This window comes from Temnothorax americanus, unplaced genomic scaffold (assembly GCF_048541705.1).
Source record: "Temnothorax americanus isolate GAGA-0224 unplaced genomic scaffold, ASM4854170v1 Scaffold8, whole genome shotgun sequence".
Taxonomy (NCBI): Eukaryota; Metazoa; Arthropoda; class Insecta; order Hymenoptera; family Formicidae; genus Temnothorax; species Temnothorax americanus.
In genome coordinates, this window is record NW_027509802.1 from 3,227,254 (window position 1) to 3,252,172 (window position 24,919).

At 45.8% G+C, this 24,919-nt stretch overlaps 1 protein-coding gene across 1 annotated transcript in view; it reads left to right on the plus strand.

Annotated features, from left to right (window-relative positions):
* The window catches only part of Su(var)3-3 (lysine-specific histone demethylase Su(var)3-3), a 101,874-nt gene that overhangs the window by 23,483 nt on the left and 53,472 nt on the right, over window positions 1-24,919 (plus strand). The window lies entirely within an intron of this gene.

The window sequence follows — 24,919 nt, forward strand, 5'->3', positions numbered from 1 at the left end:
TTTATTCTTGAGAATCGTATGGAATCTGTTTTCTTGTTCAAAGAAAGATTTCTTGCTCTTTCCAGTTATGCGGCTACAAAAGGATGCATCCTCGTTCTTTGTTCCGATTTGGTCCATGACGATTTACACGAGAACTTGTTTTGCTCTTTTAGAAAAAATTCTCTTTCGACCCGCTCGCGCTCATGTGTCGACGTCGTGCGGCTTAGTTTACGTCTTAAATCTATGGATTTCGACCGATCTCCTAGCGCGGCTTTGCCGGCCGATCGCACCTACGATGTCGAACAAGCTGCATAATGGATCGCCCGACTTTCTTCCTTACACGCGCGAATATCGCGTCGGGTAACCCCTTTATGAATCAGTTTTATTAATATGTTTTACCGAAGCACTCGATCATACATGGCGTACGATTATCGGATCAGCCATTAATGGCGGTGGTGTGCATTTAATCGTGATACGTACTACATGTTACACCGGCTTGTTAGACCTTGTTGCACTCGCGCAGTCTCCGTTATACGCGCGCAATTTATCCGTATTCAAAGAAAATTAATTTATCTTTGAAACACCATCGAAAATTATACAGCAATATATCCCCAATTCTCAAGTTTTCTGATATGGCAACGTTTGCATTATCTCTACATTCATGTTCGACGAACAAAAGTTTCAAGAAATTTCGTCTATTTAAACTAGAAATGTCTTTCAACGCAAAAACTATCTTTTACCTGAAATTTTCCATCGTAGGTCGTATATATTTTCTTTCATTAACAAGCGCAACGCGACATATCGCGCAAAATCTGTCTCCATTCGCGGACGCAGTCCTGACGTAACTTCCGAAAATGAGCTCGCCACACGAATTCACTGCCCATGAGCCCATGTCCGTCGAAACGGGTAACCCGCATAATGGATTGCACAACTTTTCTCCCTGTACGTGCCTCCGCTTTTTACCCCCGTCACCGAGAGTTCGCGCAGCTTTCTTACCCACGTATTTCGTCGAAGTTGCATTCGGCCGACGCGAAATATTGCAAAAAAATACATCTCTCTTTGAGTCGGTAGTTTCAGCTTTGATATTAAAGTTTTGAAGTGGTCTCGCGGTTTCAAATCCCCGTATTCACCGAATTTATGAGCTTCCGTAATGGATTACCGAAGCATGTTTTGCTCTTGTCCGGCCTGCTTTATTTAATCTGTAGGAGGCTTGTGGCTGTAAAGCCTCGCCCGTCGCTCTACTGTTTAGAGAAAAAAGATAAGGACGAAAACGAAAAGAATTTCAGGTGCCAAAAAATAAAAATTGGAATAAGCTGCTTTATATTAAATATTTGTTAATCACGTAAAAATTAATTTTTATTTAGTTAGCTCTCCATGGAACATTAATAGTTGTGACTGTTAACTATTTTAAGTCACATCAATCCTTTTATATTTTTATTGCCTTTTCACATATACAATCAAAACTTTTCGAATGTGCAATCTTCTGTATTAAACGTGTGTGAATTCTGTGAAAAAATCGATAATTTTGTTCGATCTGTTAGCAGTCTGTTATTTGCGCAGCCTCCTGCCTTTAATTAAAGAAGCATTTGCACGGGACGCGCGAGATAGGCGAAATTTATTGCGGCGTGTCTTGTAATAAATTTCGTCTACCTCGACACTCGACATTTACTCGTTCTTGTCGCGGCGAACAGGGCAACGTAATTGTTACACATGTGTACATTTTTACGGCCCATTATGTATTATTCCTGCCTCACGCTATCTCTCGTTCCGGAGCTACGCGCTCGTTTTATTGATCCCCCGGACTTCCTGGGGACTTACGGAAAATGAGGAAAGTAGAATGCAATTAAAACTTGTTTCCGCGAGGTAAGATTATCTGGAGGGAGTCAAAAGAACTGGCGTCTTACATCATTTAATCGAGAAGTTAACTTTTTTTTTACAGCCTAACGGCTTTTTTTCCTAACTTGTTCAATTTCTTGTTTTCACGTTGTTTCCTCATTGTGGTTATTATCTACTTTTAATATCTTGAGAAGAAAGAGAAATGAAAAAGATTAGTTCAAGAAATACTTTAAGCTTTTTTGCGCTCGTGTAATTCGATTTTATTGCCGGTTTTTTAAAAAAGTGGGTCGCATCTTCAATAAGCTACAAGGAGGGCGAAGGACTGTTTAGCTTGCCGACGGTCGCCTTATCGATCCTCTTGGAGATACTCGTGGAAAATTGGAGCTTCCCCGATCATAAAAACGACTTCAAAGCGGATCAAAAAATTAGAAAAGCAATGTTCTCGGCAGAGAAGGGAGATCGCTCGGGATCTCGGAGAAAATTCGAGGAGGGACCGTATTTTCCTAACTTTTCCCTCCCGGTTACACGCGCGGGCAGGTTGCTTTTTTATTCTCAACCCTTTTAGCAGTCAATCCTTGGGACCCTCGTGCCGAACGTTCCGATTTAGCGACGGAGGAGGTGGCGGGCAGGGAAAAGGGCGTTAGAAATCGGGTTTACAGCGATATCCACTTGCATTGATCCTCGTCGATCCCGCAGCCGAGCATTGTTGCGAAAAAGTAATTCCGTAGCTCCGCGCCGCGCCGTTCGCATACGTCGAATACGGTCATACTCTTCCGGCTGGGAGTGGGATCCGTTTCTTTGAAGTGATCGGGGATCGAAATGTTTTAATATTCCGTAGCCGTGTCGAAGATTTATAAGGTAAGAAGAACATGCGGGTCAAGGGGACCGGGCACGTATTAACCGGCGAACTATAAATTCGTGGGTCTCGCGTATATTTTGTTGCCTACCTGCGGGGACCTGCTTTTGGGTGGAAACATGACAAGGGTTCCACCACCATAACCGTGGATCGAACAAGGTCTCCGTAAGTCGGATCGTATATATATATATTTTTTAGCGCCGCTAAAATTCCCATCGGCGAATGTCTTCGGATTTATACGTTTACCGGCCGCTGCAACATTTTCTTTCGATATACATATCGAGGCGTACCCCGCCTCTTAGGGTCGCGTCCGATGCTGAAATATTAAGAACGCGTTGGCGCGCGGAATTACGAGCGATGCCCTCGTGTCGTTACATAAGTCGCGCGCTTTATTACAGCCATTGTCAGCGTTTCGCCCCGGCGACATATACCTCCCACGCGTCGCCGGTGATGTATTAACGCAATATCGCCGTGATAGCCTCTTTGTAATATTTTACCGCTATCGCGAATACATACGTAACTCGAGTGAATCGTGATAGAGGTTCTGTCTACCGTCGACGTGACCATTCGCGTACATGGCTGCGGCTGATACGGCGGTGCGCACGTTCGCATTTTACGCGAGGAACGCGCGAATTAAAATATTTTAAAATGAATTTTATGCGTAGCGAGAGACTTGACGAGATTTTTTTTCCGCACGACCAGACTTTAATGCTTGCATAGGGTGAGAAGAAAAATAGGAGTTATGTGTTTGATCCATAAAAATAAACTTTTAACGTTGTGTTTCTTAATTGATGTACGATGATACGAAAAATGTTTTTATACTATACTTGTCATTTAAATAAAATGATATAAAAACATTCTACATGTCACATCCTGGAATATTTTTCTTGAAAAAGTTACAATTGTACAATATTACTCATTTGCTGCTACAACAACATAACTAAAAAATTGTCACTTTTTAATTGCTTGCGAAAGAATGGTGAGAATTCAATACACTGAATAAAGAGCTAATATATATAGTTAGATATTTTTATTTCTCTGCAATCAGTTATTACACCAAAATCACATTTAAAAATAACATCACAAAAGGTTAATAATTCAAAGGATTGAAATTTATTTTCTGGACAACTTTGTTTTTTTTGGAGTTATGTCGTTGTTGCAACAAATGTGCAACTCGCTTTTAAATCTGTAATCTACTTTGTTTCATTTACCTCTGCTAAATTCGTATATTCTCGGGATTGTCGCGAAACACGAGTCAATAATTAAATTATCCCGTCACGAACGTCGCTCGGAGTTCGGATTCGGAGTCGACCGTTCGCCTCTGCGTTGAAGCGCATTTTCGTTCACTGCCGGTGAGTCGAAAATCCCTACGGCATCGCCTAATCGAGATCGAAATGGACGACGCGTGTACCCCGGCACGAGTCTGGAGTGGAATCGAGAAATGCCACGTCGCGTCCGACTTCGGCTCGTCGAAGGAGAGACGAGGGAGTGCTCCAAGGAGCTATTGCGATCGACGAGAGACATCGAGGCGGACAACGACGACCGCTGCACGACGTCACGGCATTCTCTCTCTCTCAATCTCTCCGTCTCTTTTTCTCTCTTCTTCTCCCGCGCCCTCGTGAAAGGAAAAGCCCGGAGAACGAGATAGCCCGGGCTTAACCGCGGGCTCGCAGGCGATTATGTCGATATCAAATACCTCGAAACGCACTCAGCTATGCTTTTGCACCGAACGCGAGTGGCGCGACGATGGCGAACGTCGCTCTTTCTCTCCGGCGCAGCGCATTCGCAACGGCCTATTAAATTCTCCGTGCGCAAGGGACCGTATTGTCTTTTCGCTCGACCCCGCTCGGTGTGTATACACGACGCGCCCAGGAGCACTTCATTATCATATAATTTCCAGTTCCCTCGCGCGGATTACCGCCGGCGGCCGGCGCGCGGTGGAATCGAGCGCGTATGCCCCGTACCGTATATACCCAAGCGACGACACGTGGTGCGTTGCTGTGCACCGTGTCCCCGAGTGATTCCCCGAGTGCGTCTCCTTAATGTATTCCGGTCTCTCGGCTCGTCTCGCTACGTCGCTCCGGGCATTAGGAACGAGAGAGACTTAGGTCGCGGCAGGGATTGTCTTGCGGACGTAACGAGGGCGAGCAGAGGTAAACATTGTTTACAACCCGGACGAGAGGGAGAGAGAGAGAGAGAGAGAGAGAGAGGAGAGCAGGAGAGAGCGGACGATAAAATATCACGTTAAAGTCAACTTGAGTATCGTTGCGCGATCTGGCATTTCAGGGCTGCGAGGGTGCCGTATCGTTCGCGCTCGCACAGTTTTTTTCGCCACAAGCGACACCAGCGAGTCGTAACGAGATCGGCGTACAGGACGCTCCGGTTTGAATGGCGGGAAATCGTTCGTTGCCGGTATTATCGCCTTTACGTAGGAATTTGACGGGATAGGTGGCGACCAGTTTGGAATGGTCGCTTGTATAAGATAATAAAGATTTTAGATACGCATACGCGATGCGAATGGTAGAATGAATCTATGGGAGAAAATAGAAATTCAACGCAATGTGCAATTTGACGTCGTAAAGTTTGAAATGTTGTGTACCGAATTATTTTATGATTGCGATTTAGACAGATACATACCGCACCCCGAGAAGAATATCGTCGCAACTTTCAGAGATAAAAAACAAATTTAATTAAATTTTTTTTGAATTATGAGATAACTAACGCAATTATGATATTTTGTTGTAATAAAGCTGCGTGATTTACTTGTTAATTCACTCGTGACACTTCATCTAGAAAATCACAACATAACCAGCTTAAAAAAATAACGACTCTTCTGCCCCGTGCAGCGGATTTCGCATATATAGGCACATTGTGACATTATTTGTAGCACGTAGGTAACATTTTAGGCATACTATATTTATGAGCTTAACTCGAAATCAAAATTTTTTTTTAATGGTTACAGTACTCTTCTCGGAGTGCGATATGTTGATAATTAAAAGTTTATTTTAAAACCAACCAAAGAAAAATCTTGTTCACGGGAGGGAGTTTCTCACGTTTGTAAGGCGCGATTTACATGAATAATCTATACTATATACTAGGTATATACTCCAGATTGTCTAGATATATTACATAAGCATTCCCTGTAAAAAAGTGAGAGTCAAGTATTTGTGTTCCGGAATGCGTTGAGGGTAATTCTTTATCGTCCATGCACATCTCCAATTAATGAGAATTAAGCTTACATCCCAGTGTGAAGTGCACTTGCACATTACGTTAAAGCTCCGCGCTGGGAACGGTAATAAAGATCCCATCTCTTTCGGGCCGCGATAGCGATAAACGTGGGAGAGCACGTAGATTAACAATCGTTCAAGCCGCACGGTGATGTGGGTTTCTTGCAAAAAAAAAATGGAAACTGGAGCATTTAAACCGTCAGATAGACATTTCCTCGTGTCGAGCGGACGGGACGTCGCGTTACATCGCATGCATCGGTGGAAGCTCCCGCTGCGCATATATTTATTCGCGAGCGGCGATCTCACGTCGATTTATCGCGCAAACAATAAATCGCGGGTCTCTCTCGCCGGCCGGTCAGCCTCCGTTAGTTCACGCCCTAACACGTAGTACCCCGCCACGTGGTACGTGGCACGTAAACGATCAGATTCACGCGCGCGCGAGCGCCCGGTGATTTTCGTAATCTGGCCTTTGGGGCACGCGGCTCTCTCGCAGCTCGCGAACTTTTTCATCGCGCGCGGCGCGAGCGGACCTCATCGACGGCGACCGTGATGCGATATAGCGGCGTGATTGCCGCACGATCTCGTCGCTCGGGGAGAAAAGTGTCCGCGTCGTTCTCGCAGAACATACCCGATCACCGCACACGCCAGCCGAGTCGAATTGAAACGTCAGGAGGCACTCGGCTGTTATTAGGCGCTAAGCCGCGCGTATTGGCATTTTGCATCGCTGTATCGTTATCGTTTAACTTTTTTTTACATCAAGGACTTCTGAAATCTTTAATGAAAGCTGAATTTATGTACACAAAAACTATACTGAGCGAGTGAATTTTGATTGTATGTTTCTTTTACGTAGACGCTCACCGCGTAGTGGCGCGTAGTATATAAAGACATTGATTGTGCGTGATCAAAAAGATATCAATTGCAATAACGCGATAGACTTTGTATATGATAATGATATTCAGATTAATGTGTTCGGTTAACGCTTATTCGAGGCAGTGAGGTAATGAGAGATTGTTATGACACGCGGAGGCAAAGTATAGAGAGAGCCGCGTGTCCATAATAATCAACAGGAGGATCAAAAGCGGGAAAGAGAGCGATATAAGGAGTTCGCGTTACCTTGCATCCCAGTCTGATGCACCTATTCGAAATATCAATGCACCACCGGACATGGTGGCGAGTGCCGTAAATCAAGAAAAAGCCACGCGAGAGAACCGTCAGATGCATATATCTCAGAATTGAATTGGTGCGGAAATAAATATTCGCGCGTGCTTTACATTGATTTATTGTAAGAACAACGAAATTGCATCGTGCCGCACTCGACCTTCCTCGAGGGTCCCGTTTCGTATCTCGTAATGTGAACAACTCTCCGCGCATGTAGACGGTCGGCTTAACAACGCATTATCGGTCATTTTCGCGACTTGCAATTTCGCGTAATATGGAGAGACCGGTGAATACAGTGTTGGTCCACGGCAAACGAGAAGAGATTTAAACAACTGTAAATTAACCTTCAAATCTTTCGGTGCTTTCCTTCGAAAAGATAATGAGATAGAGCGAAATTATCGCCATGGTGATGGAAATGGAATGTAAGTGCATTAATATTTAACCGGAAAGATTCGTTATATAAATTTATAATTTATGAACCATTCTGCAAAGCAATTAATGTTATGACTGAACGCGAACGAATGACATAATTGGCTAACAAAATTATTGATTAGTTATACTAATATAAAAACTAAAAGATTAAAAAGTTATTACTAATAGAGAAAAAACAACGAATATTTTTATTTTAAATTAGAGAAGCTTACGCATATGGAGAAGAAAATATTTATTTATAGTTTTTATAAACTACAAACTATTTTCTTCTAACGCACTTTATTTCTCTAGGGAAATTAATCGAAGTTAAGGAAAAAATAAAAAATGCAGTTTACCAATTAAAAATTGGTAAATGCAATAACAGCGTCTATCTCGAAATATTGATTAAACTTACAATGTAAAACTTCCTTGATACAGTTGATATTATTATTCTGCGTTTATTCACACACACACATTGTTGGATTTGTTTCTGCTCCTAATAATCTGTTCTCGTAATATAGTATATGTGTGTGTAATCAAAGTTAGAATATTTTAAATAACGATATTTAATTCGATATTTTTAATATGTAAAATATTATATATTTAGCTTATTTTTTTTGCCTTATTATTTAAATGCCGAGATATATATGCGGGTTGTTTAGTGGTTACGGACGGTTAAACAGCAGCAACTCATTACAATCGGAGTAAAAAGTACAACTGTATGTTTTCTACAGAAAAATTGTATAATAGAGAAAGAGAGACAAGAGGAAGACCATTGAAAAACCATATCCTGTCCATGCACAAGTGCCACGTGAAGCAGGTTAGCCGCATTATGTTCGAGTAACTTTTTACGTAAAACTACTGGTTCTTCTACTCGCGATGCACGGTGTACGTGTACACAGCTTGACGAGCCACTTCAATGCAATAGCATTCAGCTGAATGCAAGGTCTCGCTAATCTAGACGTGAAATCATTTAACCGACTTACCACGAGAAAATAAAAAGCGTATTGTAACATCATCTAATAGGCGATTCGTATTGCCTGGCGTGAAACGTTACAGAGAGAAAATTAATCTAACCCGGTGAAACATTTCAAACACCCAACTGAAATATATCTAGCGCTTTTACGCTTGTTTCGATTGTTTTAAAAGCCTCTGATGCTGCGAAAGGGTCCTAGAAACTGTTGAATCAAACGATTTTAATCGCTGTATCGTTTGAAACGATATCGAATTGTACGCGATGTTAAAGGTACACTTGAATTTGTAAATGCTCTTCATGCTAAACTTGTTTTCTGTGTGATTATACGCGCAGATACGAGTTATTTCTACCACCATATTTTTGTATTAACCGTAACCATCTGACATTTGCCCCATATTCGCACGTCAAATCAATCTGATATATCACGTTGAAATTTCAATTTTTCTTCTTCCCTAATTAGTAATATTTATGAATATCAAGCACAGCCCTCGCACAACCTTGCTTTGGTTATCAAGTTACAACATTTCGAACTATCTGAAACACTAAGCGTTGAGTGCGCGATAAGGCTAAATTGTTCGCGGTGCATAGACAAGCTGGTCGACAACTTTCAGAGACCTTCGTCTTTCGCAATGCGCGCAGTTATGATTTCGAGAATTCACAATCTCCTCGCGACATTTAGTTGCAACTTTGCGACCGCGCGAGTACGCAATGCCGCGTTTTCTCTGTGCACACGCACTACGCGCGAGCGTAGGTGCATAGACGGGGAACACACACGCCGCGAGCATGATGTAGCACATAATAGATAATTCATAAGCACTTCCTATAGGCGCGTATACGCGTATACGCGAAGCGCGTAAGTACTCGGCGGCGGTCGCGGATCAAGCGAGGAGAAGAGGACGGCCGCAACCGCGTTGCGGCGTGGATATTTTTCGTCGTGCGTATCGTCGCTCGCGAAAACGACCGTGAAGGGACTCCTCTTCTGTCCCTCTCGATAACAGCCCTCTCGCAACCTCGTGCGTGCATGCGTGTGAGCCGAGAGGGCCGCGAGAAAAATAGCGGCACTCGCGAAGCCTACGATAATTGAAGGTTCCGCTGCCCGTAGCCTTGCGAGTGCATGCGTGCGTGCGTGCGTGCGTGCGTGCGTGTCTTGCCTGCGTGCACGAGCGTACGTGTGGTCGTGCGTGTCGATGTGTATTCGTTTTCCGAGGAATTTTTTCCCTGAGAAACGCGCGCGCGCGAACCATCTGCGGTGTATGTGCTACTCCATACGATCGTTCATTTAAATTATAACGATTACGGGCGTTTCGCCGGTTTGTCTCACGGTCGGCGATCGATTAGCGATTTAGGGGGTGACATTAACTCATTAAACTTCATTGGTGACTTCAATTGCCGCGAAATTTCTTGCCTTCGTCGCTGGGGGCGATGAGCAATTGTCGCGTTGCATGAAACATAATCCGTCCGGTTCATTTCGAAAGATTCAAATTGAGGTCGATTGCTGTCTCAGAATCACTCTGAACACACGTAGTTAAATTACGGACATTCTTTATATTATATAGTAAAATACAAGTTGAATATTGAGGGTTAACCGGTTTTCTTTCTCTCTGTAAGTAGAATATTACGAAGTAATTTGTACTAATATCGAAAGAAAGAGAGAAAGAAATATATATTACGATAAACGATAATATAAAAATTGAAATATATTTTTTAATGAGTGTATATGAGAAATTTTCGAGAAAGTATCATATATTCACAATACTATTTATTATTACAAAAGATTTTGTTATAATCCGATTAATGGCGATTGTATTTATTTCTGAAGAACTTTTCGAAAAGTTAAAAGAAGTAAGAAAAGTTCTTGTATTGAGGAAATCGGTATTAGAAAACATTGAATGCATTAAATTCTGTTATCGCTTATCTAATTATCTATGTTTGAAGAAATGGAGGATGTTACGTATTCTAACGAAGTGAGGAGCAACGGCTGGTCGTTAAAGCTGCGGGCATAAAATTGATCGGTATTTGTAGCAGTTACGCGCATATACATAAATATTTATGGATCAGTCCCTACGATCGGAATTCTGAGGAATTCGATCCTGATTCTGTTAGACAAATGATAAACATGGCACATATCGACGACATATTATCTTTCTCATATCCTGTTTCTTATAGCACTTTGTTGCGTTTATTGTCCGCACCTGCTTAAACCGTTTGCGTAAAGTTGAAAGCGCGCTACTAGTGCGTTGACGTTAAATGCACAGTTTTCCGCGGATAATCGATTCATAAAAACGCCAATGATGCTCCGAGGATGTAATTGCTGGTCGAATATCCTTCGGCTTTTGCGCTGCCGCGCGACGCGAACCGGTTGCACACACGCGGATTGCACAAGTATCATCTCGCGCGAAATTTTAATCTATAGGATATTCTCATCCAACCCGTCCTGTTTTTGCGGCTAGGGAAGCGCTCTCAGCTGCACGCATTGCGTGCAGGATAATTGGCGCTTCGTCAAGTCAAGTACGATGAGTACGCGTCCTTGGGATAGTGATGAGTTCGGCGCAAATGTCTCGGTTAGTATATTACTCATTACTCGTCAAGTAATGTCGTTCACGGAAATATGTTAATATCTTAACAAGATGTTACGATAAAAATAGGAATTCTTCCTGTGTCAATCTTCGCGATTCTTCCAACGGCAACGTATTTTCTTTGTACATAATACACTCGCATGTCGTAACTCTGCATCTCGTGCATATAGCTTTAAAACCTGAGGGAAACATTCAAAGAAGCATTACTATATTAGTTTAATTACGATATGATTTCGCGTGTACGTGGTTTTGAATAAATGTGTCTTATACCGAAAAGCGTCAAATTTAATATATTTTTTTCAATACTTACGCTTATATATTATAATTTATTATGATAGAAAAGACAACGCAAAACAATATAAAAGAAAATTATGACGATTATATCAAAATAATGTACGACAATTTTCTTAAATATCTTATTAAATAGATACTTTATTAGCCGTGTAGAACTTCTCTAAAAAAAGATACATGCGATATCTTTATGAACAATTCTTCATCCCAGTCTTTTCTGGGCAAAACCAGTCTTACAAGAGCATCTTCGCAAATGTTAAGTAATCGCTGTTGTAAACTTCAAACGATATATTGCTCATGAATAAAATTAATACAACGATCGTTACTGGTCAAAAGTCGCTCGTTGTACCGACGAGTTTTGAGAAATTTTCTCAGACGAATTGGATATCAATTTATGCTACTGTCGCACATAATGACATTCGAGGGGGGAAAAGTGTCGCACAGGTAGGAATGTATTCCAAGAAGACATATTATAAAAAAAATGCTCAATTTCTAATGCACGCGGATATCAATATCAGCACGGAAACAAACAAAAGGATATGCACCGGACTGAATATTCCGATACGTTCTTCAATTTGCACGGAGTAAGTAATCGGCGAACAGAGAGAAGAGGAAGGGTGCAAGAAAGGTTCAATCGAGACATTCCGATCCGCATTTCCTTATTGCTGTTCGACCGGCAGGATAGATCTATCGGTCATTATGATAATAATTTTCCGGTCGGACGACCGTACGGGATCGTGTTACACATTTCTTTAAATACCGGGCCTTTAACTCGGGTGGATGTCCGTATTCTCATAGCTCTTTATCCTGCGGATACCGACCTGCAAGAAAGTCGCTTTAATCGCGAACTACATTTTAGATACTACTACATTCCTTGAATTTTAATGTTGCTGTGATGCATACGGATATTTAAACGCGCCTCTGCGCTTATTTAAATACATATATTTGAAGGAACGGAACGAAAATCAACGAACATCAGCGAAACGCATACCAATGTAATCGCGAGTTGCTTATCAATGTCAGCTAACCGAAGCGTCACGATAATTAATCGGTTGCTGTCAAATTTACACTGGCATTGGCCGAAAATGTACGCGACCAATAATCCCCGTATTATCCTGTTTTTCCGTCTTCCGCTCAATTCTAGTCGCGCCACGATCGACGATTAAACGTATTGAACGCGAACGAGTTAGATGCAGACCCCGATGCAGCGTTTCTCTAATAGCGCGCAACAATTAATTTGATTTGATAAGAAATGTCTGGAATTTTTACAGTGAGAATTACTCGACATTTCGCGGACGGGAGGTGCTTGCAGAGACTGGTTTCGCATAGAAAATGCTCGAACGAATAAACGTTTGAAAAGAGGCTGCAAGCCCCGACCGCGACGTCACCCGTGTGTGAGAACACGTCATCCGTTAGTCCGTCCGACTTTGCGCTCTCGCGACGACATTCGCGCGGCCCACGGATCGCCTGGCGCACCGTAAATCATAATTATCATTGTCGCGCGCTTTTTATTTGCATAGAGGAAATTCATTAGGTTTCGCCCGGCCATTGTAAACAACGGATCGCGGCAGCGGGGTCAAGGGGGGAGGGGGGTGGGAGGAGGACCGATAGAGAGCGGCGGATGAAGCAGCGATCGTGGGAGGGATGGGACTTGGGGCGACGGCGGGGGAGTAGGAGGACGAGGGTAATTTACAAGGAGAACTCTCGAGCCTCTCTCGAGCGCGCGGATCGTGAGTTCGAGACACGGAGAAGGTGAGCTCCTCAGGCCGACGGGCGTGCGGTATCGATATTACCAATAATTGTCGGCCTGAAAGGTTATCTCAAGAAAGCGTGCATAGCAAACTCTCCGTCGACGTGGCCGATAAGTTATAGGGGCGGGGGGGCAAGAGGGGGTCCCCCTTCTTTCTCTTGTCTCGGGCAGGACGGAGACGAGGAGGTGCATGTGAGCGTGCACCTCGACATGTAGAACACGGAGACACCGCGAGCCCAGACTTCGGTCGTCGCTTCGGAAACTTTAGATCGTTTAAAGCATTGAAGCGCATTCATCCGATGCGCCCGCTCGTCGTTGAATACGACTGCAATTCGCATTAGTGATTAGTGGTTCTCGAGTCTCGCCGGCGAAGGAGACTCGAAACCGCGCGGTCGCACGTTAGCGTTTAAACGCGAGTCTAAACGCTGATAGGAATGCGGATTCAGGATGGATAAGAACGAGCGGGCTGAACTTCTCACATTTTACTATCGCTGCCGCACTTCCATGGAAACTGATTTATAAGGCGGATTTTAGAAAAGAACGCCACGAGAGGACAACTTGCAAGTTTATTCTCCGGCTTCAGTTTACAGGTAGTCTCAAACGGCGGAGGCTTATTTTATTCTACATCGCATCGCGTGCTCACGAGAAGTATTCGTAGCGAATCGTATAAGAGATCATAAAAATATATGAGTTGCTTTCGATATAAAATCGCGAGCGATCTTTACGGATCTTTTTTACTCGCGGCGTGGGCGCTTTTCCGTACCGCGATTCTACAACGATGTCGCACGCAGATGCGCATTCAGCGCTACGCTGTCGCTGGCAAGGCTGCGGAGTTGCGCCGCGACCGTATAGGTCTGACATTTTCCTCTCGAGCGACGCTTAACCTGGAAGCTGGATCTCGCACGCTTCATTACGTACCAATCGCGGAATGGAGATTCGCGGTACGTAAATCGCGTCAGTCTCGCGACTCATCAGATAATAGCGACGATTATCAGCGGAATGCGCGATTCGCGTTCGACCGAAAGGTCGCCGATGTCTTTCGGATCGGCTTTCTACGCTTCGTTCCTCGCTCCGTCGAGGAACTTTCACACGATTTTTCTTCGCCAGTCGTTGTGTTAGAGCCGCCGTTATAGGTGGCTCAGCCCTTTTTCTCGGAATATAATTACTTCCAGTTATGTTTGACACATCTCCCCCTACTTCACTTGCTTGCGCAATTTAAAAGAAAGCGAGAGCATATGTAAATTTTGCTCGAATGAAAAAAAAATAAGATAATTCGAGTTGACCGTGGAAAGGGGACGGCGAATCGGACAGAAAGGAGGCCGGGCCCCCCCGGTGTCACTATAGGTCGTGCCTCGCGACGGGCGCTGCAACGCCTCTCGCATTTAACGCCGGTCGTACACGCGACGCTTCTCGCATTTAGCGCAGGATGCCGTGAGTCGACCGATGACGAGCAGTAGAGGATGCGTGGCCCGTGGGACCGTGGTCTCCCTCCGTCGCGTCGCGCGATTTAGTCCACGCTCGGCGATTTTCAGCGTGCGCGCGTATCTTGATTATACGGGCGCAATTACGGGCACAATGTAGCGCAATTTTTCACAATGCGCGTCCGCGCTCGCGCGCAGAAGGAGGACGATCTGGGGGCGGGAGAGGCGGCGACTCGCTTAAACGCGCTAACAGCTCGCTACGCGAAGATTCGTACTTCGGTCCCTCATCCCGTTCGCGGCTCTCGCTGCCCCGCTATAATTTGCGAAAGAAATGATAACCATAGCGTTTGTCGGTGAAAGGAAACGCTAAGAGCATCGTTCAGTACCTACTTACATCGGCGGTGTCCTTCACCCGCGACCTCGCGCGAGTTAACATCCTGCCAGGGTTTCCTGGAAACTCGCGCGTTTTAGCCTTCCCGCGCAAGATACGCGGATGTTACTCGCCCAGCAAATCATCAGCGCATTTTGAAATCTCATTCCAGATTATCTTATTCCAGATCTCTCGATTGTAATCGGGCGGCTCGTTTGTGCACTTACCGTGACAATTCTCGGTTTGAGCCATTCAATCTGCTGCGCTTTACCGCTCTTTTCTTTATGACTAATGCAAATTATTTTCGCACCTTGACAATGCAAGCTGTGTGGGGTCGTACAAATTGCCCCAGGCTTCCTTTTAATCTTGGAGTATGTATTTTTATCTCAAGATAAATATTTAAGCCGAATATGCTTATAACTCTTTAAATAATTTACGACTAGTTTTTAATGTTAGAATTTAGTAGCATAATAAAATTTAATAGTATTTTTAATAATAAACCCATACATTATGTGTGGATCCTAATAGTAATTTCCTGCTTTTTAATTATTTATATGAAACTATGTAAAAAATCTACATAGAGGAAAAGAAATACGTTCGGAAGGCGTCGTAGTTGTTTGATGGATATTGTGTTCTTGATGAATTTGACAATTTCTTAATTCAGAGATATCGGCATAAAGGACTTCTGAGTTATGGTTCCCCGTCGGATTATGGGTCGCTCGGGAGTTATACAAATATATCCGCATACGCTTCAGATTATCTCCAACTGGACCTTCGGCTCGTTTAGCCACACAGGTAGACAGGCTGCCGCGCGATTTCCGTCGAGCGTTCTCGTTAAACGGCCGACAATGGGGCCGACTAAACGCGTCGACAGCCCACGGTCCATGAATCTTCGTGTGCGGGGACAGGCCGTTCCTAACGGAGGGAAAGTAGAGAAAGGTTAAAGGATTAACAGTAACTCACAATTACGACTCGCGGATAGTCAACTCGCCACGCACACGTCCGTCTATCATTGGGGCATTAACGTCCGTTGAAGTACAAATGACCTGGCCGTGTCGACCGTAGCGGTATCCGGTATCTTTCGACGTATTAATTATTGCCTCGCCACTCGTGTAGGGCGATTTTAAGGCTGATCGTAAGCGGCCGAACGACCACGTCTACCCGTTCAACCGCGCGCGGCTTATGCGATTACTCTTACTCGGTATCAGGCACGTGTTGTCTCCCCCCCTCTCCCGTCACCCCGATATCTATTCTCGCGGAGCTACCGATGTTACGAGCGATTGATGCACGCTCGATCCTACAAAATCTCGGGATAAGTCGCGGGATATGGTCTATCGATTCGAGCGCGAATAATGCGATATCTTTATTAAACGCGCGGCTTATTCCCCGATCCGGAGACGGAGCATCGGGCGGTGAAGAAGGGAGAGAGAGAGAGAGAGGATCTGGCAAACGCGTTTATTTGTCGCTCGTAATAACATCGTATTTGTTATTCACGGCGCGAGGCGTACCCGCGAGCCTTCGGAGGAGAGACACTCGTGCAAACCTTCTCTGCCACACCGCGGGCTCCCGACGCGCGTTTATCTCGACGGAGGTGCGTCCCCCGGTAAGCAAATGATATCTACGCCGCGTCCCGGCCTTTCGGAGTGCCGTAAACAAGAATTCGTCCGATAATGTATTTGAAAGCCGCGCGTACGTTTTATTTCAGAGTCGCAACGATCCCTTTTTATTCGGTGGCGAGTATCTCTTCCCGGATATTGTATAACCGCGCGCCCGGCGAAAAAATGTATGCGCAAATATATTTTCGACGGTCGTGCCTCGCCTTTATATGCTGCCTGCCTGCAGTGCCTGCCTGCCACGGTGGATATGAATTTTCGTGCAGCACGGTCGTGCACGTGTATTCCCACCATCATCGCGTCGGGCCGCCCGTATCCTCCCCGACTTTCGCGGCGCAGTGGTGCTCACCTCACACCCGTCGCGTTATCGTCGTCACCGATAAACCGAGCGTTGTTAGTATCGTGTCTGATGACGAGGCAAATCGTGACGGCAAATCGTTGCGTCGCATCGCCTGCCCGAGAGCGAGTGGAAGCGCGTTGCGGATACGCGCCGCGCAATGATCGTTGGTTCTCCTAATTTCCCAGAAGCGGGGAAACTTCCCGGCCTCACGGGAAAAATCGCCAACTATAAGACGCGTACGTCGTTCCATCCGTCCGCATGAAAAATTGCACTCCCCCTCTCCCTCTTTCTTTCTGGCAATTATATGCTAATCGTACTACGTTTTAAAAAGATATCTTTTTGAGGGAATATCGGACCGCGTCTTAATTACAGACGAAAATGTTGCATCTGCTTTACTCGCGTGTCATTACAGCCGTAACGGGTGCGCCGGTAATGCGATCCCGCACCTCACCTGTGCCCCGCCGTGGAAACGGCTATACGGCGCGGCAGCTAGTTACGGGGTATTATTCGCCATAACCGCACCGTGAAATATGCGCTTTTATACGCTGCGAGCGGTTTTACACAGCGGGGGTAATCGTCCGGTGCATATGAAGCAAATTAATTATTTGCCCGTTTACCGTTCCCGCGCGCGCGCGGGTGCGTTGCGAAGCACTGCGCGAGAGGCCGTCGGGGATCGCGCGGGGAACATTCCGCGCGATGATCCGCGAGGAAGAGCTTAATTCCCGGCTTGGGAGAAGGATAGGGCCGGACGCGCGGTACGCGTACGCGTGAATTGTTGACACTCGGTATAATACACATTTCATTTGCGTAATTAACGGTCTGATGTATAGCTACATCGGCGAGCGAACGGAAAACCATTCATAATACGGCCACTCGCCACTCGACGATTACTCATACGCGATACATATCGCATGAGTTTCGAGAGAAAGAAAAGAAAGGCAGAGAGAGAGAGAGAGAGAGAGAGAGAGAGAGAGAGAGAGAGAGAGAGAGAGAGAGAGAGAGAGAGAGAGAGAGAGAGAGAGAGAGAGAGAGAGAGAGAGGCTGCGGCTCCTCTCAGCGGACTGCTTCGTATTCGGTTATGGGCTGAGAAGCCGAGATAATGGTCTCCGAAGAATGGATCCGGTCCAAGATGTCGAATCGGTCGATGGTTGAAGAGAGAGCTGGACTTTTGATTAGACGATCTATCACGAAGAGCAACCTAAATTACTTACAAATAACTCTCAGAATTACGAATCACATTATATACCGCAACGTGTCTTTCTTTCGGGTGCATTCTACGTCCAGTTGATATATATTTTCGCGAATGTCCGCGCGGTACGCGCGACGTATCGATTTTTCCGCGAATCGGGCGACTTAACCGCGAGCGCGGGACGGCCAACCGGTCGCGCGCGATCGTGAATAATTCAATCTTCGTTTGCCGAGAGAAACCGGGTGGACGTTAGGAGCGCATTAATGCGATCTACTAACGAGTGCAGGTTAATCTGGTGTACTCGCACTGACAGGTTCAACGTGCCGTAAAACGGGATACACGATGCCATCGTCGCCGCGGTTTTGTGTTTCTTTTCCTTTTTTCCTTTTACCCTGGAAAGACCGCGGACGGACACACCGCCGAGAGGAACAGAGAGAGAGAGAGAGAGAGAAAGAGAGAAAGGAAGCGAAGGCACGGAGAAACGACGAGAGATTAAGAAAGAATAAGACTCGACGAGCACATCGATGGTAGAGACAAAGAGGTTGGAAGGGAGCGGGCAGATAGCGGCGGGAAAAGGGAGTCGTGCGCGGGAAGAGGGAGGAGGGTACGAAGGGTAAGGAAAGAGAGTGAGAAGCAGATTGAGGTTGATAGGAAAGAAAATCGCACTCGCACGGCGTCTCGTTAGCTTGTTAACTTGCACGCAACACCTTCGGCTCAAATACCGGATACATGCTGGTCTCTCTCTCTCTCTCTCTCTCTCTCTCTCTCTCTCTCTCTCGCTCTTGCTCTCCCTCTTTCTCTCCTTTCCCTCGTGCAAACGCGTTGCTCTCTTGCTCTCGCTTCTCCACGTCGCTCTTCATACACCCACCAACGTGCCGCAACATCCTCCCGCTCCTTTCCTCCTTCTTTTCCTTCTCTCCCTTCTTCTTCTTCTCTTTCTTCTCGCGGTGTCTTCCATCGCTTATGGCCGGTCCATCAACCCTTTCTGCATGATCCTACCCGTTCGTGAAACTCGCAGAGACATCGCGTCCCGATGATTCCTTCGCTTTTCGGATCATCGCTCTTCGGCTCCGCTGCCGCTGTTGTTCCTCTCGTGGAAAACTCGGTAAGACGCTTTTTCTCGTTCACGTTAACTCCCGAGTCTCCGGGCTCCGTCCCCGTTCTTAAACGGAAGGCCGATGCACCGTCGGAATCGTCGGAGTCGTGCTCCACTTTGGCGAAGTACTCTTTTTCCCTTCAGTACCGGCGAGCGGATGGTATTAGCTCTTGGAGACAGGTTCCCAGTGAGAGAAAAGTTGGACGGGAAAGTAAGGGATAAGGGAACGGAGCGGCCAGTGAGCGCGCGGAAATCGGGAGCACGGTTCGTTGAATTATTTCTCTCTATCGGATATTGACATTCATTTGTGTCGGTCGTAAGTTTGCCGGCTGCGAGGACGGAGAGGTAAGTCGGCGAATTACATTACAGCTTTCCTAGACCTTTCAGAGTAGCGTCGTTGTCTATCAAGATCTTTTCACATTCCTCCGAGTTGCCCATAAGCATCTTATTCTTCGACGTTCCAACGAATAGGAGAAAATACAGCCTTGGCCAAAATTATTAGGCACCCTATTAAAAAAAGGTTTTTTCAAAATAACATTTTTGAAAGAAAAAATAAACATATAAATGCCATCTAAACAAATAAACATAATAATGAACACTCTATTAAACAACTTTTAAACAATGGAAGTCTTTCCTGGTATTAAATTCGGTAGGTATAGCGTAATGATTACGAGGGTGCCTAATTATTTTGGCCAAAACTGTAGATAGAAATGGAGTACTTAGCGTAAAGGAATTGAATATTCAGGATAATTTTGTCGAAATTATAAATTATTAAATTAAATTTCGAGCTTCCGAACGTGTCTCATTTTAGACAGAAATTTAATGCATTGTTCGGTACACGGCGGTATCGACTAAATGCACGCACTACCACGTGCCTTATCACGTCATCTCGCTGTCCGACGCTTTATATGTGCGATTGCTTCGCGTATACTCGTTTATCAATAAAAAATGTATGCGCTAAACGATAGCGCACGCCGGACGCCGAGATAAGGCGATATTCATCGATAATTTTGCAACCGGGCATTTTTGAGGCGTCAACCGCTGCCGAGTCATCGCGAAGCGGTAGCAATCGCTATTGCTAGCCGGACGATATCGATCGTGTTACGCCGATATTAATTATTAGAGCAACACACAGCGACGCGCCGCCAATCTCGACGATAAGTCTCCCCTCGGCTAAGCCGCCGCTATCTTCGTAATTCATCTTCCTTCGTGTGCTCGTACTGGTGCTCGTCCGAGGCACGAATCCACGTGAAATTTAAGGCGCCATATCTCCGAGAGGCCCCGATTCCGAGATGCAATCGCGCGTGGCCGCGTCGGCGCGTCCGCTTTTGGTCGTCGTCACTGGCATTTAATTAAAGAAAAAGAAGGAGCGGACAGAAACGAGCGGCAAATCTCGGAAAGGTCGTCGTTACGTCGCGGCGCGTTAGCTCCGAGTGGCGCGTTTAATTACAGCCACGACGTTACGTCGCCGTGGCGTAAACCGGGCTTAATGTTGGGTTCACCTTGAGGAGGGATGGACACCGAGCAGCGTGGACACGTATGTACATACCTTCGCTTCTTCGATTCTCGATCTTGGTTTCTTTGAAATTCCATTAGCTAGGCATACTTTTTATCTCCCTCGTGTCTACTAATTGTAAGATATGGAACCTACGAAGCCTAATAATGGTCGCCACGCTTTTCTAACGTATATTAGCTATTCAGTCCCAGTAGTTAATTTAATCGGTTGCATCATTATTTCGTCTCGAAAATTGAGCTTGCTTCCGGCGAATTAATTTTGGATCGTTTGAGTCGTTAGATAGCGCAAACCGGCACCCCGGCGGTGTGGACACAGCTTAAGGATCTCGGCGAATATGCTCGGGAGTCACTCGGGCTTTTCGCGGCGGGCGAGGACAACGCTCGAGCGGGACGAAAACTCGCACGGAGCACGTAAGACAGAGAGCCCGGGCGTTTCTTGTTATACCGTTGGAGGGAAGGTGGACGGGCGCTAACCGTCCGCACCCCGCGCCCTCCCCCTCGCAGCCGCGGCAACCGGACGACCGAGCCAAGCATGCGAGCCTTCCGAGCAGGACGAATACCCCGGTTCGTGAAGGAGGGAGAAGCGTGTTCCCTCTGTCGAACCGTTCGGCATGGAACGCTACCGACCGCAAGATCGGCTCGATCGGTCTCGGCGTTCTATTCAATTGCCGTACGTGACACAAAGGACGTGCGAGGGGCCGAGGAGGACGATGAGGGATATCCCCGTCCCCCACGCGTCCCTCCTCGCGACTCCTCGCGGTTCCAGTTTCTTTCCGCGGATCGCAGCGACTCGATCCCGCGGAAACGGTCGTGGACCGTGGGGCTCGAAGCGTCGCGTCGGTCGCGTCGAACGGCTCTGCCTTCGGCTCGGCATCGCACGCCGATTTCAATGCGCTCTCCGCTACTATTTTCTCTGTACACAATTACGCCGCAGTTTGCCGCGTGGATATCCGTCAAACCTTTCTAACCGCGCGCGACTCGACATCGCTCATTAAATGGTAATAGCGTCGATTTATATTTGCGCACCTTCGCGCGTTGTTCTTCGCGAGTCGGTCGAGGCTGATGTTGCGAAATCGTGTCTTTGAAGGCAGCATCGTCTAAAAGACTTTGTGAACAAACAAATCGCAATACATGATGGATGACGCGCGGAAGGATACGTAATTTTCACGTTTTTCTATATTTATTTAAGAATTTCGCTCGTCACACTGTTATTTTGCAATGTTTCTGTCTTCGGAGCTTGGAGTTACATGTAGAAAGTTGGGCAAAAATGAATATAATTTTCTTCATTGTGGCGTTTATCGACTCTCACCACAGAGCATAAAATATTCATCCAGTCTATATACACAAAACTAACTCTTGCCCTTCTGTTTTTTTTTTCGGAGCTAATTTGGGTTGCAGTTTCTGCACGATTATGACAATCGGTGGGAGGGGGAGGGGCCGTTTTATTCAAGAAAACTGAAATACGAAAATGATAAGAAAACGGAAGCGTTTACTTACATTTATTGTACGTTACTTGCCGTTCCCATATTGACGCAGAGATCCGAATTTTGAGTTCCCTCGGTATCGTTTTCATTCGCGATTTCTGGATTCAACGATCTTAGCCAAGTGCGCTCAGACGGAAGTACGGTGATAAAACTCCTGAGTTAAATGTTGCCGCGAGAGAGAGAGAAAGAGAGAACTATAACCCCCGAGTGCAGTTTCGTTGAAGAAACTTAAGCAGCCATCGGAATAGAAAAATTTCTTCGCGGATCCGCTTCGCAGAATATAAAGTACCTGGCGCGCGCAGAGCGCCGAGTGTTTCTTCTGTGTTCGGGAACCATGCTCGATTGAGGATCGTATCGGCCATCGGATCGATTCGATTTGCATCCGCCGACGTTCTAGCGCAATAAAATACGCCGACACGTATAAGCGTCCGACGAGATCGTTCGTAATGCCCTAAATTAGAGAGGACATCTTCACCGACGTTCCGATCTAGTGGGATCCCGCACCGTTGTTTCGTTTTTGCGAAATTCCGATTTCGTCATTGCCGCTGCGGATCGTCGCGGATAGACGCGCTTTATCGTATAATACCGACACCCCGATTTATTGATAGGGAAATAGAAGAGAACTCGACTACGACCGCGGACACGCCAACTGCTCGAGAGAATAAGACAAAAAAAGAGGAAAAACCCGCCGCGTCTTCCTCGGACACACTCGCACGAGTCGCGCTTTCCCCAGGCTACAAATCCCGAGAGCATTTCCATACGAAATTTCATTATGGAAATCGCATTCCGAGATGGTCTTGGAAAAGTATCAAACGTTCTTTTTTTCGCAGAAAGGGCCGCTGGCTACCAAATAAGGTCCGCGCGCGAGCAGTCCCGCGGAACGAACGGCGAGGAGGAAGAAACGACGACGACGACGACGACGTCGCCGCGCCGCGTCGAGCGAGTTTGATCGTCGCGGATAACGCGAAAGTTTTATTTACATAGACGGAGAGGAGTCGGTGGCGTACTTTTTACGTCGGGTGGTTTGCGTGCTAGTTAATATCCACTCTATGATTTCCATTTATGAACTTCCTTCAGGAACGATTTCCCGAGCGCGGCTCGGTAAACCGGGTTTTTGCAGACCCGGAGCACGCCCAGGGTCACGCGGGACATCGTCGTCGCTCGTCTCTTTCCCCCCCGAGAACATCCTCCGAGAGATCCTTACGAGAGCGCAAACCTGCACGAGAATTACGGCAATGGAATCTCCAACGATGCGTACCGATAAATCCCAACGAGGCGCGCGAGCGTTCGGAGCACGCGGTATTAATCATTCGTCCGGAGTTCCTACTTATCACGATCAACGTATAACTTAATTCCTGCTTTAGCCGGGCGTTAAATCGCACGTTCGCGCGTCCATAGCGCGGAAGGACATAGATCTCGCTCTTCGTGTTAGCCTTCTCCTCCTTGCCGTTCGAACGACCGCGAGCCGTGATCATGCTGCGAAACTTCTATATCCCGCAGCCGCGCGAAATTGAGTGAGGAGTATAATCAGATTCCTTGTAACGAATGTTCGGAAACTGGTATTTTCGGAAAAATGTTGGTAAAACTTGTTTTAATAAAACGCATGCCGCGCAAAGCTACATGAAGCAGAGAAAGCTGTGTATTATTAAAATTAACACTCTTTCAGGAGTAACGAAAAAAGATTTATTTTTATATATAAAAAAAAGTAAAAGTTCATGATATATTCACGTTGTCAAAACAAATAATTTGATAAAGGTAATAACAGTAATAAATAACAAAATTCATAAAATATTTCGAATTTGCGTGCAAAATATATTTTGGCAGAAAAATGCTGGAAGAATTTTATCCGGAGTCACATTCTAACAAGTTGCCGTATGAATAATGTAATGTAGAGAACTTCATGAGTTGCTTTGTTTTGTAACAAATAAAAAAAGAAGAAGAAGAAAAAAACGCGGAAGCTTAAATTATACGTTTGCGACTGACGTAGTGGATGATTGTTATCCTGGAAGCAATCTTATCGACGGTCGCAGATGCACCCGAGAGCCCGGCGAGAATACGGAGAGACTTCGCCGTTTTCAAGTTTTCATTGTTTTGCGCGTTTGCCGTCGCGCGCGTGACACGAAATCGGGGCGCGAATGGTCGTGCTCGAGAATTTCGATCGTTTGCAGCTGTGCTCATTTTCTCTCAGCAGCAGATGTTCTTCCCGCAAGGCTACGCTCGCGTGCACGAGGTTGCGCGCATGTACATCCCTCTCGCATGGTTATTTTACTTATATACAGAAACTTACAGAAATTTACATCGCGACGCGACGCCGTAATAATCGCGCGGATATCCACCTAAAATTCTATTGTTGATACAAATTAATCGCGCGTGTGCTCAGTGAAAACAGTTGTCGATGCGAGCGTGCGGCGGCTCTTAATAGCGGCGCACCTCTCTCTCTTTCTCTCTCTCTCTCTCTCTCCTCTGTAATTGAAAACTTAAAACAATTTCATTTACATACGAAAGCACTTTGATCATGCCAAAGTCAACAGTGCTGTACAAGTTTGGCTTAACTCCGCACCTATTACTAGGATCCCCCTGGATGTAATTAAAGTGACGAGACCGAGGAGATGCTCTTGTTGTTTTTTTTTTTGGTTATCTGTAACACGATTTCGAAATGTTTTGCTCAATTTCGCGTTATATAAATTCTAATTTCCGGCTTTAACGGGAGGTAGTTTGCGCCCACAAGCAACGCGATATCATCTACCTAAATAAATTGGTGAAAAAATGTTTGGCTGAGCATTTAAAATATATTTATACTGTAGGAAGATTATTCCGAAGTGGAAACGCAA